The 17,159-nt window shown below is 42.7% G+C and overlaps 1 protein-coding gene across 3 annotated transcripts in view; it reads right to left on the bottom strand.

The window, feature by feature from the left end:
* The window catches only part of RBMS3 (RNA binding motif single stranded interacting protein 3), a 580,573-nt gene that overhangs the window by 414,467 nt on the left and 148,947 nt on the right, over positions 1-17,159 (bottom strand). The gene's annotated exons all lie outside the window — the stretch shown is intronic.

The following is a 17,159-nucleotide window of genomic DNA, read 5'->3' as shown; positions in this document are numbered from 1 at the left end:
GTGCTCTAATTGGCTTCCGGTGCTCTAGTTAATCTATAGCAAACTTTCTTCCTCTTACAGGAAATAAGGCTCCCTTCTAACACTCTCCTGCTGCCCACTGGCCATGCTGTATTACAGCCGACACAATCTGGCTCCGCCTTGCCTGTTGATGTATACATTGTGGTAGTATTATACCTCAGGATCTGCACCACCTTGCCCTTACGGTGGAGCAAGAAAGCCTGGCAAGCCAGGCGAATTGCTCTGAGCTCCCTGATATTGACCTGGAAGGCCAAGTTGTTCCACAACCAGCAGCACTGGGTGCTTAGCTCACTCAGGTGGGCTCCGCAGCCCAGGTCTGAAGCATCAGAGACCAGGGTCAATGGTGGGGATGGGGTTGTGAAGAGAACTCCCTCTAATACCAACCTAGGATCCAACCACCAATCCAGGGATGACCAGATGTGATCCGACACCATGACTACCCAGTATAGGTTGTGCTTGTTAAGGATGTAGACAAATGCCAGCCACGCTTGCAGATGCTAGAGATGGAGCTGGGCTTGACTGACCAGGTATGTACAGATGGCCATATAGCCCAACAACCATAGGCAGGTATGAGCTGTGATGAGTGGATAACTCTTTACATGGGAGATCAAGTCTGACATGGCATAAAAAAACATTCTTCTGGAAGGAAGGATCTGGCTTGCATGGAGTCGAGAACTGCCCCCAATGAATTCTATTTGCTGGACCAGCGTTAAGGTGGATTTTTTCTTGTTTATTAACAGGCCCAGGTCATGGCAGGTGTCTCAAACAGATAGTTAAGGGTTAATGTCTCTTTTTACCTGTAAAGGGTTAACCAGCTCAGTGAACCTGGCTGACACCTGACCAAAGGACCAATCGGGGGACAAGATACTTTCAAATCTTGGTGGAGGGAAGTCTTTGTTTGTGCTGTTTGTTTTGTTCTCTGTTCGCTCTTGGGGCTAAGAAGGACCAGATGTGAAACCAGATCTGTCTCCATTCTTTCTAAAACAGTCTCTCATGTTCATAATAGTAAGTACTAGCTAGAAAAGGCGGATTGGTTTTATGTTTGTTTTCTTATTTTGCAAATGTGTATTTTGCTGGATGGGTATTTTACCTCTGCTGTAACTTGTATCTTAGGCTAGGGGGGGAAGAGAGTCCCTCTAGTCTATATAAGCTGAAGACCCTGTAAACATTTTCCATCCTGGTTTTACAGAGATAATTTTTATTTTTTTTTCTTTCTTTAATTAAAAGCTTTCCTTTTTAAGAACCTGATTGATTTTTTTCCTTGTGTAAGACCCAAGGGGATTGGGTCTGAACTCACCAGGGAGCGGTGGGGGGAAAGAAGGGGTGGGGAAAGGTTAATTCCTCTCTGTTTTAAGATTCAAGGAGTTTGGATCACAGTGATCTCTCAGGGTAACCCAGGGAGGGGAAAATCTGGGAGGGGGAAAGGAGAGGGAATGGTTTATTTCTCTTTGGTTTAAGACCCAAGGGGTTTGGGTCTTGGGCTCCCCAGGGAAGGTTTTGGGGGACAGGGAGTGTACCAGACACTGGAATTTCTGGTTGGTGGCAGCGCTATCAGATCTAAGCTAGGAATTAAGCTTAGAAGGGTACATGCAGGTCCCCACTTTTTGAACGCTAAAGTTCAAAGTGGGAATAATACCTTGACAAAGTGGAACACACCAGATCGAGGCTCCTCTGCATTTGCTCCTGAGACCCACCCTTGATGAGCCAGTTGTCAAGATATGGGAAGACCTGGACTTCTCAATGTCTCAGGTAAGCAGCCACTGGCAGCATACACTTTGTGAACACCCTTGGGGCCCAAGAAAGGCCAAAGGGCAGTGCCGTGAATATAAAATGACGCCTGCCCACTATGAAACAGAGAACATAAGAATAGCCATACTGGGTCAGACCAAAGATCCATCCAGCCCTGTATCCTGTCTGCCAACAGTGGCCAATGCCAGGTGCCCCAAAGGGAGTGAACCTAACAGGTAATGGTCAAGTGAGCTTTCTCCTGCCATTCATCTCCACCTTCTGACAGAGGCTAGGGACACCATTCCTTACCCATCCTGGCTAATAGCCATTAATGGACTTAACCTCCATGAATTTATCTAGTTCTCTTTTAAACTCTGTTATAGTCCTAGCCTTCACAACCTCCTCAGGGAAGGAGTTCACACAGTGCACAGTCAACCTGTGGAAGAAGAACTTCCTTTTATTTGTTTTATACCTCTTTACTGTACTGTACGCAGTATTCAAGATGTGGATTCATATAAGGCAATAAGATATTCTCCATCTTATTCTCTATCCCTTTTTTAATGATTCCTAACATCTTGTTTGCTTTTTTGACTGCTGCTGCACACTGTGCATGTGTGGACGTCTTCAGAGAACTAGCCACGATGATTTGAAGATCTCTTTCTTAATTACTTGTAGCTAAATTAGCCCCCATCATATTGTATGTATAGTTGGGGTTATTTTTTCCAATGTGCATTACTTTACATATATCCACATTAAATTTCATTTGTCATTTTGTTGCCCAATCGCTTAGTTTAGTGAGATCTTTTTGAAGTTCTTCACAGTTGGCTTTGGTCTTAACTATCTTGAGCAGTTTAGTATCATCTGCAAACTTTGCCACCTCACTGTTTAACCCGTTTTTTAGATCATTTATGAATAAGTTGAATAGGATTGGTCCTAGGACTGGTCCTTGGGGAACACCACTAGTTACCCCTCTCCATTCTGAAAATTTACCATTTATTCCTACCCTTTGTTCCTTGTCTTTTAACCAGTTCTCAATCCATGAAAGGATCTTCCCTCTTATTCCATGATAACTTAATTTACGTAAGAGCCCTTGGTGAGGGACCTTGTCAAAGCCTTTCTGGAAACCTAAGTACATTAGGTCCGCTGGATCCCCCTTTTCCACATGTTTGTTGACCCCTTCAAAGAACAGAAACCATGTTGACTTTTGCCCAACAATTTATGTTCTTCTATGTGTCTGACAATATTCTGTACTATTGTTTCAACTAATTTGCCCAGTACTGACGTTAGACTTACCAGTCTGTAATTGCTGGGAACACTTCTAGAGCCCTTTTTAAATATTAGCGTTACATTAGCTACTTCCAGTCATTGAGTACAGAAGCTGATTTAAAGGATTGGTTACAAATCATAGTTAATAGTTCTGCAATTTCACATTTGAGTTCTTTCAGAACTCTTGGGTGGGATGATTTAGTTGAGGATTGGTCCTGCTTTGAGCAGTGGGTTGGACTAGATGACCTTTTGAGGTCCCTTCCAACCCTGATATTCTATGATTCTAATGACACTTCAATCTGTGATAATTCCTCAGATTTGTCACCTACAAAGGACAGCTCAAGTTCAGGAATCTCTCTAATATCCTCAGCCATGAAGACTGAAGCAAAGAAGAAACATCTGTGACCTTAGAATATGGAAATAAGCATCCTTCAAGTCGAAGGTGGTGTACCAGTCTCCCAGATCTGGGGAGTGGATGATGGAGGCCAAGGAGACCATGAAAAACTTCAACTTTCTGAGAGACTTGTTGAGGTGGCGCAGGTCCAGAGTGGATCTAAGGTCCCCTTTTGCTTTCAAGATTAGGAAGCAGCAGGAATAGAACCCTTTTGCCTTCATGTCCTGAGGGGCCTCCTCCACCGAACACAGATGCAGGAGGCTCTCGACCTTTTGAATGAGAAGTTGGTCATGATAAGGGTCCCTGAAGAAGGATGGGGAAGAGGGAGTTGGGAGGGAGAGGTGTCCAAAAATTGCAGAGTATAGCCCTGAGATACTATATCCAGCACCCAGCCGTCCGAGGTGACCCACAACCAGGCCAAACAGTAGGGCTGAAGGTGTTTGAGGAAAGACAAAGGAGTATCTGGAGAATTGACTGGGACATCACTCTCAAGTGTACCTTAAAAATGAGCACTTCTGGCCCCCAGGATGCTTTGCCAGACATGGCTGCACAGGTGAGGGGGAGGAGGAAGGGCAGCGATGACTAAAGCTTGTGTCTCTATCCCTTCTCCTTGCAGACCCCCAACGAGGCTGCCAAGGTCTTGGTGGCGGGGGCAGCTGGAACTGCTTCCGTGCAGACTGCAGCATATGCATGCCCAGTGAGCGAAGGGTGGCCTGAATGTTCTTTAATGCATGAAGCCTCACATCTGTCTACTCTGAAAACAGTCAATTCCCATTGAATGGGAGGTTCTGGATAGAGGTATGCATCTCTTGGGAGAGGATGGCAGTTTGAACCAGGAGCTGCACTTCATGACCACTGCCAACAGAAGCACCCTAGCTCCCATGTCTGCCATAGTACGCTCCTCCACCAGGTTTCCAAATTCCTGGGCAAAACCCTGAGGGAAGGACTCCCTGAACTTTCGATGAGAGCCCCCATAAGTTAAAATTGTACCTGCCCAAGAGGTCCTGGTGGTTTGCCACCCGGAATTGCAGGCTGGCTGTCAAATAATTTTTTTCTCCCAAAAAGGCACAGTCTTTTGGCCTCTTTATTTTTGGGTGTTGAACTGGTGTGCCCCGCTTGTCCTTCTCATTGGTGCAGTGAGCCCAGAGATAGATGTGTATAAAGCTCAAAGCTTTCGGCTGGGACAAAGAACTTCTTTTTGACCCTTTTGGAGGTGGGAGAGATGAATGATGGGCTTTGCCAGAGGGTCTTGGGCAATTTTCAGGACCCTGTCATGCACTGGTAGTGCAACACGGACAGGGTAGAGTTAGAGAACACACTGAACAACATGACCGCCTACTCAGCCATCTTCACCACCAAAAGGCCCAAATTCTTGGTCACCCATTGAAGCAGGGCTTGTTGTTCTTTAAAATCTCCAGCAGGCTGGCCATGGAGGGCCTCATGACTGTCTCATCTGGGAATAAAGATTACTACTCTACCACCAGGGGAGGACTCGGGGCATCATCCCCCATGGGGGAAGGGAGTTTTGGGGTAGGCACTGTCTCCTTTACCCCAGCATCCAAGTGTGTTTCATGCACTGATCCCAGTGCTGTTGGCTGTTGCTCTGAGATGACAGCAGACGAGTGGTGCAAAGGGGGCATCATAATCACTGGCTTGCCCCACGCACTCCAGTAAGGCCATTGCACTGGCCACTGACCATTCTGCCAAGACATTGACGCAGCTTCAGGTGCCCAGTTGAACCAATGGAGTCTTGGCACAGGGCTAAACCATCCTTCTGCGCTGGAGGAATCCCCTTCCAGTGACCACAGGAGGGCAGCTGACGCCTGTGTAAGCCTGCTGATCATCTTTACCGGAGACCAGAGCTTGGAGTGGCAGGATTGGTGCTGGTATTGAGGGAACTGGCGCTGGGGCCGGGGAGAACTGGAATTGTGATGGGGCGGGTGACAGAGATCTGCACCAATATGAGGACCGGTGGGAGGGTGAACAGTGCTGGTGGTACGGAGACCAGCACCTCCCGCTAGGTGATCCGCATTGAAATGGCAGGAACTGTGAACGTGGTGCCCATGACCAAGAATGAGCCCCAGAGGATCTGGGATGCGACGTCGGAGATCTGCAGCACGGAGATGGAGGGTGCTGCCTTGGCTCAGGGGATCGGTGGTACTCCACTGCCCCCTAATGGGTCTTAGTGACTGAATTGTCCTTGTAGGGAGCCTTTGCCATGTCCTGCGGAAGCCTCTGCTCTCTCAGAGCTGGGGGAGCTTGGGAAGGCGTTTATGTCACCACAAGTTTGGGTCCCCTACTACTCCCAGGAGTCAATGGTGGATCCTTTAAGGGCTAAGGGCCCCGACCAGGGAGGTACATCTGCCTGGCTCCAGAGTGGTTGGGTGGCCCAAACTGGGGGAAAATTATTTTTTTCTACTTGTTTCCTTTCCTGCTCCAAAATGTCAAAAAAATTGTACAGCTAATCCAAAATGATATGGAAATTGTGTCAAAATGCTTCCCAACACATTTCCAAATTTTCACTGAAATTTCAAAATTGAAAAAAATTCTACCATGTATGAGCATAAAAAAACCCATTATTTTTCATCTCAGGTATGCGCACAGGTAGCTTCAATATTACTTCACCCACCGAATTTCATTCTGTAGTTAACAAAGCTGAATCATGAGCATGAAAGCCCTTTCAGTTTAGATTTAGAGTTGATTTAGCTTGAGAAGGTGACCTAAGTATAACGAAGGTTCAGAAACGACAAGGCAACAAAAAGAATTCAAAATGTATTATTTAAAAAACAGCACACACTTCTGAATTTTTAAGTCAGACCAGGCCTGTGCACCACTTAAATGCCACCTAAACAACACAATAAAGCTTAAGTGGACCTTAAGCAATGCATACAAATCATCTGGGCCCTCTGCACAAGGGTGAATTTCACCCACTGCATAATGGCAAAGCAGGAGGCATGCTGTGACTAATGCTTACTGTGCTAAAATAAGCTTGCTTTACTGTCAATTCATCCTCCAGTTCTCCCACTTCCTCAGTTTGATAGTCTTCAGCTCATTATATCCTGTTATAATCTAGGCCCCAATCCCGCAAAGATTTACGTGTGTTTGACAAAGTTCCTCCTCTAGTTTGGTGGGTCCTGCGCTTATTGGCAGATTTGCTCACCTCAGTGATCTTCCCCACAGTCTGGATCAACTCCTCCTGTGTCTGATCAGGAGTTGGGAGGTTTGGGGGGAACCCGGGCCCGCCCTCTATTCTGGTTCCAGCCCACAGCCCTGTGAATTGCAGCTGTCTATAGTGCCTCTTGTAACAGCTGCATGACAGCTACAACTCCCTGGGCTACTTCCCCACGGCCTCCTCCAAATACCTTCTTTATCCTAACCACCGGACCTTCGTCCTGGTGTCTGATAATGCTTGTACTCCTTAGTCCTCCAGCAGCACACCCTCTCACTCTCAGCTCCTTGTGCCTCTTCCTCCCAGCTCCTCACACGCACTTCCTCTCCTCTGGCTCCTCCCTGCCTGACTGGAGTGAGCTCCTTTTTAAACCAGGTGCCCTGATTAGCCTGTCTAGATCACCTGCAGCCAATCAAATCAGTTTTTCTGCCTTAATTGGTTCTAGTAGGTTCCTGATTACTCTAGTGCAGCCCCTGCTCTGGTCACTCAGGGAGCAGAAAACTACTCATCCAGTGACCAGTATATTTGCCCTCTACCAGACTCCTGTACTCCACTGGTCTGGGTTTGTCACAGTGTGCTTAACTTTATGTACTGTAAGTAGTCCCATTCAAGTCAGTGGCATGATTCATAGTGCATCAAGTTAAGCATGCACACCAGTCTTGAGAATTGAGGCCCCAGACTGCAAGCACTTTTGAGGAGGGTTGTCTTTTAATAAGTGTTTGTACTGGGTTTAGCCTATCTGGCCCCTATCACTATTAATACATGAGAGTATTAACCTGTTTATCTCTTCGTAGTGGCTGAACTGGTGGAGTAGTTCTTTTGCTCGCAGCATAAAGGTTATGATTTTTTCCCCTCATTCCCCATATACATCCTCAGGCAGTTATGTACAGTTATCAAAAAATGGCCATGTCATCTCTGAGCATGAAGCATCCAACAGAGTGCACCAGTTCTAATGAAAATGCTGGCCTGGCTGGAATGCCTATTTACTTTCTGTTTATTACCCACTGAGAAAGAGAACATTTACTTAATTCACTTGACTAAAATAGCTCCACTGTTATAAACAAGTCAGGAAAATGTATTAATTGAAAAAAATGGAAAATGATTACTTTTCTGATTGTCGGAATATCATAAAAGTGAAATCGAGCTATTCTGCAATTAACTGATACCAATTCAGGGTGGTTCTCGATGAGTAACTGCAATTCAGTAAGCGTCTGTCAGTATAGTTAGTTAGCAAATTGTCACTTTATATCAAGCATTTATGGGGGTTCTGGCGCACATATAAACCATCTAATGAAACACACATACTAGAGCGAAACAAACAGGACAAAGGTGCTAAAAGCAAGCTTAGTAGTAGAAGTTGAGCAAGGCTGATCGTGGCCCCTTATGGAATGACAGGATTTTGCTTCCACAACAGAACTGTATTTTGTTGCATATTTTTAGAACATCCAAAATGGGTTTAGGATGAGCAAATGAGCATTGATACTGGGAGGCATGACCTGCTTCAAGTAATCACAGATCAGATAAATAGGGTTTTTATATAAGCCATGGGATCCAGCAACATGCCATGAGAAAAGATCATAACAAAGTCCAAGCTAAGCAAATTGATTCTGTAGGATGGAGAAAAAGCCATTGTAGTGTCAGAAAATTTTAACCCAGCTCACCATGAACTAGTGTTGAAAAAAATCCTCTTTAAGACTTCTGCTAACAGCCTGTGGGACAAAGCAAATGTTTACAAAACACTCTTGAGACCAGCAGACATACAGAAAGATTACTCTTTGCCAAAACCCTTTTGAAATGGACACCAGGAGACTGACTGAGGGTTACATGGACCAATGTAACAAATACGAACTGAAAACTGATTTTTAACATCTATGACAGGATGATAAATGATTGGTTTATTCACCAATGATTTGGGGTTACAATTCTGGAACTGGTATTCAACAAATTAAAAAACTGAAGTAATCAAGGATAAAATGATATACCACAGCATAGCTGAGGATCTTGGGATCCTTATGGAAAACACTTTTTAGGTCATTTATCAGTTCATTTATCAAGGGATAATGACCCAGGAAATATTCTCCTAAATGGCAAAAAAATAAGAGAATCTGGAGAACTAATTAAGGCGGCGTTTCCTCTCTAGAAGACTTGACCTTAAACCCAATACACAAATTTGACAGGATTGACTTAAAACAGGACAGACTTTAAATACAGTCAAGAATTGTGTCTGGCGTGAGCTGCAACAAATGATAAATAATACTTTGCAGACATGTTGGAGGGTGTCTCTCCAACACAGTCTTTACAATGGGATGAAAACAACCAGTGCTGCCATCATGTAGATACAGTAAGAAGTTCAGAACTATTCACGGAAACCCCTTTTAGTTCCATTAGTGATAATTTTGGAAGCATTTATAAATGCACAAATATGAACTGCAGTCTCCAAGTTATCTGGAGTGTTGTAGTAGCTGTGTTGGTCCCAGAAGAGGAGAGACACAAGGTAGGTTTGGCAAGGTAATATATTTTATTGGGCCAGCTTCTTTTTTCAGCCCAGACCTGAAGAACAATTCTCAAAGCATGCATCTTCCACCAACAGAAGTTGGTCCAATAAAAGATACTACCCCATCTATCTTTCCTCTCTCATCTCCAAGTTAATTAACCCACCTAGGGCATCCTCAGTCAGATCCCATTTGCAAATCACCCAAATCATTATTGTTAAATAGTCAAACTCGTGGAGTTGTATTAGTACAGGGTCATCAACAGGCGGACCACAGGCCAAATCCGGATGGCCAGATGCTTTTGAGCGGACCCTGAAATCTTTTTATTTATATATTATCATTATTGTTATTTTTTATTATTTTCTTCTTTGGAGTCTGCACCTTGACTATACCTTAACCAAGAAATTTGGACCCTGAGCAAAAATAACTGACTACCCTGTATTAGGGTTTATGGGCCTACTTCAAGGCAAAGTGTAATCAACAGAAAGACTGCCATTGATTTCAGGGGGCTTTTTCAGGGCTTATATCACATAAATATCACAGCCAGTAGAGGGTAGTCAGGTCTTGAGCATCCACATTGCATAGTGATGCACATACATGTTGAGGGTGGATAAAGATAGACAGAGGATCTGATTTTCAGAGCTACTGAATACCAAAATCAAGGAGAGCTGAGCACGCTAAGATCCTTTGAAAAAGCAGACCAACAGTTTATTTATCTTGACACCACTTTGGTTCAAGGACAACAGTAATTAATAAAATATTGCCTTCAAGTTTGCATACTCTCCGACTTCAAATAATATAGGTGGATGCCAGGAACTGTTTTTATTCACGGAAAATAATTACCACTATTTCCTTTAGAGCAAACTAGTACTGTTTTCAGAGTTGCCAATTCTTGTGATTTAATTTCAAGTATTTGGTGTGTTTCTTGGAGAATAGGCACCCAGATTCGTGTGATTACATGAGAATCTTTGATTTCATTTTAAAACAAAGTTTCTAGCCCCCATGGTTGGGAAGAAAAACTTGAGAAGAGGCTTAGAAACCAGAAGGCCAATAAAAACCCCAAATCTATTATTTAACAAACAAAAAAACTTCCTCATTTTTAAGCCAATCTGCATTTTGGGGGTTGACAGAATTGGGTTTTATAAAAAATAGTGCGCACAATATAAAATTTGTCATAAGATACCAGGAAAGCTATCAGCAATATGGTTGAACTTGGGACTATGTGACACAATGGGTTAAGGCAGTGCTCTTCCAACTCTGAGACTTCTATCCTTGCTTGCCTAAAAAGCTTGGCATATCTCAGCATAATTTGCAGTTTCTGCGCAAGAGGCCCAAGACTGAGTAAGCAAGGGCTGCCACACGTCAGAACTGAGATGGAATAGCAGAGCTGTGCAGAAAAACTTGCAGCATGCCTGCCAACGCTCATCCTCTAGCCAGCCCTGTCAGATCCCTCACTTCCATGAAAACCCCAACTTTAAAATGCTACATAGCCCTACATTTTAACAACATCTGGATTCTTATCTCACTGATGGTATGGAACATTATTTTAAAAAGAACTAGGACTGTAAAATCACCACATTCATTATGTATCCAGCTTTCTAATTTTTTCATATAAGCATATGGTTTCAAAATTAAATAAATGTGTCTTACAAATTATTTCCTGTCCATGAGAGCCATTCTCTCCCATGCATGCTGAGCATGCCCTCCCGGTGTGTGGAGTTTACAGTCAGTGAATAGGCACAGAACCACTTTGCTGAACTCTCTCTCTCTCTCTCAGAACGGAAGTTCTGAGAATCATAACTAATAGAGCACACTTATTTCAGTTTGTGCTATTCCCAATAAATAAAATTTATTATCTAAAGAGCTGTCCACAGAGCTTAGCCGCTTTCTTCACTAGAATATGATTTCACGTGGGCCTGCTCCATGTTGCTGCTATTCTGACCCAAACTCCTTCACTTTAAATATGATAACACAATAATAATTAATAAATACAAAGCATGGATACAGCAATACATATTTTCAAAGTGATGTAAGAGCATTAATCTTCAGAGTCCAGCTGTAAAATAGGTTACTGTCTCTGTTTACAGATATATACAATATATTACATACATACCTATCCAGATGCTTCTAAGAATCTGGTTACCAGAGCATCCGAGCACCTCATATACATTAGGTTTCGGTTCATGAGGGTTCATAAGCACATGAATAGTCTCTCGTACTTAAATTTAAGACAACACATACCAATATAGGTGCAGAGGTAGTTGGCATCACCATATCACTTCCTGCTCATTGCCTCTCTACTCTGGTAGCAGCCCTGTGGCTAGGCAACATGGTCACCCTTTTCTATACACAAAGAAAGATAAATTTATATATGAAAAGATTCAGTGGGCTTTGAATGTTGGGCTCAATACAGAGGTAACTGGCTGTAGCTGAATGACCTGTGATATACAGGAGGGCAGACAAAATGTTCCTTTCTGACCTTAAACTTTAAGAAACCTCTATGAAAGCATGTTTGTTAACCCAAACTTTTGCCTTTTAAATATGAATGAGTAGTATCTAGCAATAGGTTTCTGGAAAAGAAAGAGGTTTCAGTGAAGGGGGGAGGGATAGCTCAGTGGTTTGAGCATTGGCCTGCTAAACCCAGGATTGAGTTCAATACTTGAGAGGGCCATTTAGGGATTTGGGGCAAAAATCTGTCTGGGGATTATTCCTGCTTTGAGCAGGGGGTTGGACTAGATGACCTCCTGAGGTCCCTTCCAACCCTGATAGTCTATGAAGTATGACAATTACATATGAAGTCTCTGTGGTTTCCCTCCAAAGACAAAACACTGCCACTCATTAAATCAAGGCAGGCACTCTGTCTATTCTGTAAAATGAAGTCTAAGGTGGAAGTGTCAGTCTTCTAGAAGCTACTGCATTTCATGGTTTTTATTTCATAAAACAGAATGGTAGGAATTAAGACTTCTGGTCATTCTCCCAAGGTTCATCTTTTAAGGTGCTGAGGAAATGCCCAAGACAATGTGAGCTCCTGCTTAAACTAGGAAGTAAATCTGTATGCACACCACTAAAGAGTCTGCAAGGGCAGCTGCAGATGACAGTAATTCATACATTAAGGAATGGGCTTGTATATTTGGCAGATTAACTGTTCTGTATTCCATTGCTATGAGGTATGGAAACTGTACTGTGAAACATCCATTACTCATCTCCTCTGCTCTAAACACATAAGCCTATCAAAGGCGAGCCAGTTGGAGGAAAAAACCCTGCAAAGGGAGAGTCTATGCATTTAAGATTAATGCTTCTCTTACATAATTTTCCCTGACTTCTAAAATCAGCAAATACACTAGACCCAGAAGGCAAATGCATGGAAAGAAAAGCAAAAACAGCAAAAATTCTCCAACTTATACATTAGGTGTCATCAGGCTTTTGTGTTTGAACATCTGAATGAATCATATGTCCATTTTTCATTACGCTCCATATGTGATTGTTCCCTGTTTTGTTCAGTGATTTTTGGCCACTCTGTCATGGCTGTGCTTGGGTTTTTTTTTGTTGTTTTTTTTTAATATACTGTTCTATTACAGAATGATTGTTGCTGCTGCTAGGCCTCAGTGTGAATGATACCCAAGAAGAACAATCTTGAAATGAAAGATTATGTCAAAAGGTTTCCCTAGTGAACTATCTTGGAATATATGTTTCCTTGGATCTGACTGTTTAACCCTCACCAGAAAAAAAAATGTTTTGATAACACTAGTCCTTAATATGGTGCAAGTGAATTTTTACAGACTGAGGAATGTTTGTAGAATAAATCAAACCAAATTTCAATCTGTTTTCCTCATTGTTGGAAAAGGATACACCTAACACTTCCAGTTAGATAGAGCATTCTGTCTCAATAGATCTGTGAGGAATCTCATTGTTACCTATGCCATTTCTTAAAATTATCTTCTTTTTGCTGTTATGTGAACTCTTTATTTGGAGGTTTTAGTTTTCAAAGCTACTGCTGTAATTTGGCCAAATTTGAAATGGCATTGAAATATGTTTCTGAGTCTTAAAATCGCAAGATGACTTCCACCACTCTCAAATTTGACTATAATCATTCCCTTTATATTTGATGGTACACCACCCACGTTACAGACAGGTGTGCCTACTTGAATGGCCATCTCATTTTTTTTTTCACCTTTAGAAAGTTTGTTTTGCCAGAGAGGAATGAACTGTATTTAAAAAAGCAAAATGATCATCCTTACCACATTTGCCATTTCCATGCCATCTATTGTAAATAAGTCCATGTTTATGATCATTCATTTGTACTACTCATGCCACAAAGATCTTTCCTCTAAAATATGAACAAATATGTTTCACTTTTTCCTTGCTCTAAACTACAGTGAAAACAAACCTTAAATTCTCATTATTACATAGCACCTATTGTTGTGATATAGCAGAATACAAAATGAAACAGCCCCTAACCTGAGAAATAGAAGGTGAAAGCCCTCCATTCTCTTCTTTCTGTCTCTCAGCACCCTCTTCCCCCGCACATTTTTGCATGTATTTTTCAGCCACACCTTTCCTTGTAATATAGCCCCTCGTTATTTCCAAAAGGTTGATGGGAATGGTGGTGCAGTGCTGAACATAAGGCACCATGTTGTCAGATTGCTTGATGGGACAGACACTGCTGTTAATTTTAAAGCAGCAGCAAGCACCCCATCTTGCATATGCTGCCCAGCATAGCATGTGTACAATGAGTCCTAGAGCCTGACTACATGCACCTGGTGGCAAGCCATGCCTTTTGGGGACTGCGAAGTTTTGTCAGAGTAGAATTTCAGTCCCCCTTCCTAATATACCCTTGTGTGGCTCTCCAGTACTGCTGCTGCATGGGTTATAGGGAAAAACGCCATATGTTTCTCCTGCCAGTTACTAAGCATACTTCTGTAACACTGGCAGGATTTTGCCCCTTCTCACTTTTTCTCAATTTCCTTCCATATTTCACCTCTTCACATCTTATCTCATCACTAACCTTATATTTCACTTAGTTTGCTACCTTAATCTGATGAGGTTCAGCAAGGACAAATGCAGAGTCCTGCACTTAGGACGGAAGAATCTTATGCACCGCTACAGACTAGGGACCCAATGGCTAGGCAGCAGTTCTTCAGAAAAGGACCTAGAGATTACAATGGATGAGAAGCTGGATATGAGTCAACAGTGTGCCCTTGTTGCCTAGAAGGCTAAAGGCATATTGGGCTGTATAAGTAGGGGCACTGCCAGCAGATTGAGGGACAGGATCATTCCCCTCTATTCAGCATTGGTGAGGCCTCATCTGGAGTACTGCGTCCAGTTTTGAGTCCCACACTACAAGAAGGATGTGGAAAAATTGGAAAGAGTCCAGCAGAGGGCAACAAAAATAGGGGGCTGGAGCACATGATTTATGAGGAGAGGCTGAGGGAACTGGGATTGTTTGTCTGCAGAAGAGAAGAATGAGGTGGGATTTGATAGCTGCTTTCAGCTACCTGAAAGGTGGTTCAAAGAAGATGGATCTAGACTGTTCTCAGTGGTACCAGATGACATAACAAGGAGTAATGGTCTCAAGTTGCAGTCGGGGAGGTTTAGGTTGGATGTTAGGAAAAACTTTTTTACTAGGAGGGTGGTGAAGCACTGGAACGGGTTACCTAGGAAGGTGGTGGAATCTCTTTCCTTAGAAGTTTTTACGGTCAGGCTTGACAAAGCCCTGGCTGGGATGATTTAGTTGGGGATTGGTTCTGCTTTGAGCAGGGGGTTGGACTAGATGACCTCCTGAGGTCCCTTCCAACCCTGATATTCTAAGTTTCTATGATTCTATGATAAAGATGCCATAGTTCTTTTCTTACCAGGGCTACACAGAAAATGCTTGCTGTCCACAATCCACTCCATGTGAGACAAATCCAGTTAGAATCATAGAATCACAGACTTTAAGGTCAGAAGGGACCATTAGGATCATCTAGTCTGACCTCTTGCACAATGCAGGCCACAGAATCTCACCCACCCACTCCTGTATCAAACCTGTGTCTGAGCCACTGACGTCCTCAAATCACAGTTTAAAGACTTCAATCTTCCAGTAAATGAATCTTCCAGTAAATGACCTGTTTCCCATGCTGTGGAGGAAGGCAAAAAAACCCCAGGGCTTCTGCCAATCTGCCCTGAAGGAAAATTCCTTCCTGACCCCAAATATGGTGATCAGCTAAACCCTGAGCATGTGGGCAAGACTCACCAGCCAGACACCCAGGAAAGAATTCTCTGTAGTAATTCAGATCCCACCCCATCTAACATCCCATCACAAGCCATTGGGCATATTTACCGCAAGTAGTCAAAGACGAATTAATTGCCAAAATTACACTATCCCATTACACCATCCCCTCCATACACTTATCAAGCTTAGTCTTGAAGCCAGATACGTCTTTTGCTCCCACTACTCCCCTTGGAAGACTGTTCCAGAACTTCACTCCTCTGATGGTTAGAAACCTTCATATAATTTCAAGTCTAAGCTTCCTGATAGCCAGTTTATATCCATTTGTTCTTGTGTCCACATTGGTATTGAGCTTAAATAATTCCTCTCCCTCCCTTATATTTATTCCTCTGATATATTTATAGAGAGCAATCATATCTCCCCTCAGCCTGCTTTGGTTAGGCTAAACAAGACAAGCTCTTTGAGTCTCCTTTCATGTGACAGGTTTTCCATTCCTCGGATCATCCTAGTAGCCCTTCTCTGTACCTGTTCCAGTTTGAATTCATCCTTCTCAAACATGGGAGACCAGAACTGCACACAGTATTCCAGATGAGATCTCATCAGTGCCTTGTATATCAGTATTAACACTTCCTTATCTCTACTGGAAATACTTCGCCTGATGCATCCCAAGACCGCATTAGCTTTTTTCACAGCCATATCACATTGGCGGCTCATAGTCATCCTGTGATCAACCAATATTCCAAGGTCCTTCTCCTCCTCTATTACTTCCAACTGATGACTCCCCAGCCTATAACAGTAGTTCTTGTTATTAATCCCTAAATGCATGACCTTGCACTTGTCACTATTAAATTTCATCCTATTACTATTACTCCAGTTTACAAGGTCATCCAAATCTTCTTGTATGATATCCCGGTCCTTCTCTGTATTGGCAATACCTCCCAGCTTTGTGTCATCCACAAACTTTATTAGCACATTCCCGCTTTTTGTGCCAAGGTCAGTAATAAAAAGATTAAATAAGATTGGTCCCAAAACTGATCCCTGAGGAACTCCACTAGTAACCTCCCTCCAGCCTGACAGTTCACCTTTCAGAACAACCCATTGTAGTCTCCCCTTTAACCAGTTCCTTATCCATCTTTCAATTTTCATACTGATCCCCATCTTTTCCAATGTAGTTAATAATTCCCCATGTGAAAGCATATCAAATGCCTTACTGAAATCAAGGTAAATTAGATCCACTGCATTTCCTTTGTCTAAAAAAAACCTGTTACCTTCTCAAAGAAGGAGATCAGGTTGGTTTGGCACAATCTACCTTTTGTAAAACCACGTTGAATTTTGTCCCAATTACCACTGACCTCAATGTCCTTGACTACTTTTTCCTTCAAATTTTTTTCCAAGACCTTGCATACTACAGATATCAAACTGACAGGCCTGTAGTTGCCTGGATCACCTTTTTTCCCCTTTCTTAAAGATAGGAACTATATTAGCAATTCTCCAGTCATACAGTACGACCTCTGAGTTTACAGGTTCATTAAAAATTCTTGCTAATGGGCTTGTAATTTCATGTGCCTGTTCCTTAGACATTAGTGCACAAAGATTCTACAGTTCACTAGCTATGGAATTACAATTTTATCCTGCAGGGAAGTGGACTCCACTGTGAGAACTAACAGTCAAGTAAAGTGAGAGTCCCACCCATGGAAAAGATGGACCTTCAGACTGATTACAGATAATTATAGTCTTCAGAAACCTCTGTATATATCTATCTAGACAAAGATATAGACGCATGCAAACACAATATCTCCACAGTACACATTGTATTTCACTAAATAACAGAGACTATTTTGAAATATTACCAGAGAAATTAAAAATGCAAAACTGCAAGAGTAA

Source organism: Gopherus evgoodei, chromosome 2 (genome assembly GCF_007399415.2).
Source record: "Gopherus evgoodei ecotype Sinaloan lineage chromosome 2, rGopEvg1_v1.p, whole genome shotgun sequence".
NCBI classification, from domain to species: Eukaryota; Metazoa; Chordata; order Testudines; family Testudinidae; genus Gopherus; species Gopherus evgoodei.
Note: the sequence above shows the minus strand (reverse complement) of the source record. Positions and strands in the feature narration are given on the sequence as shown.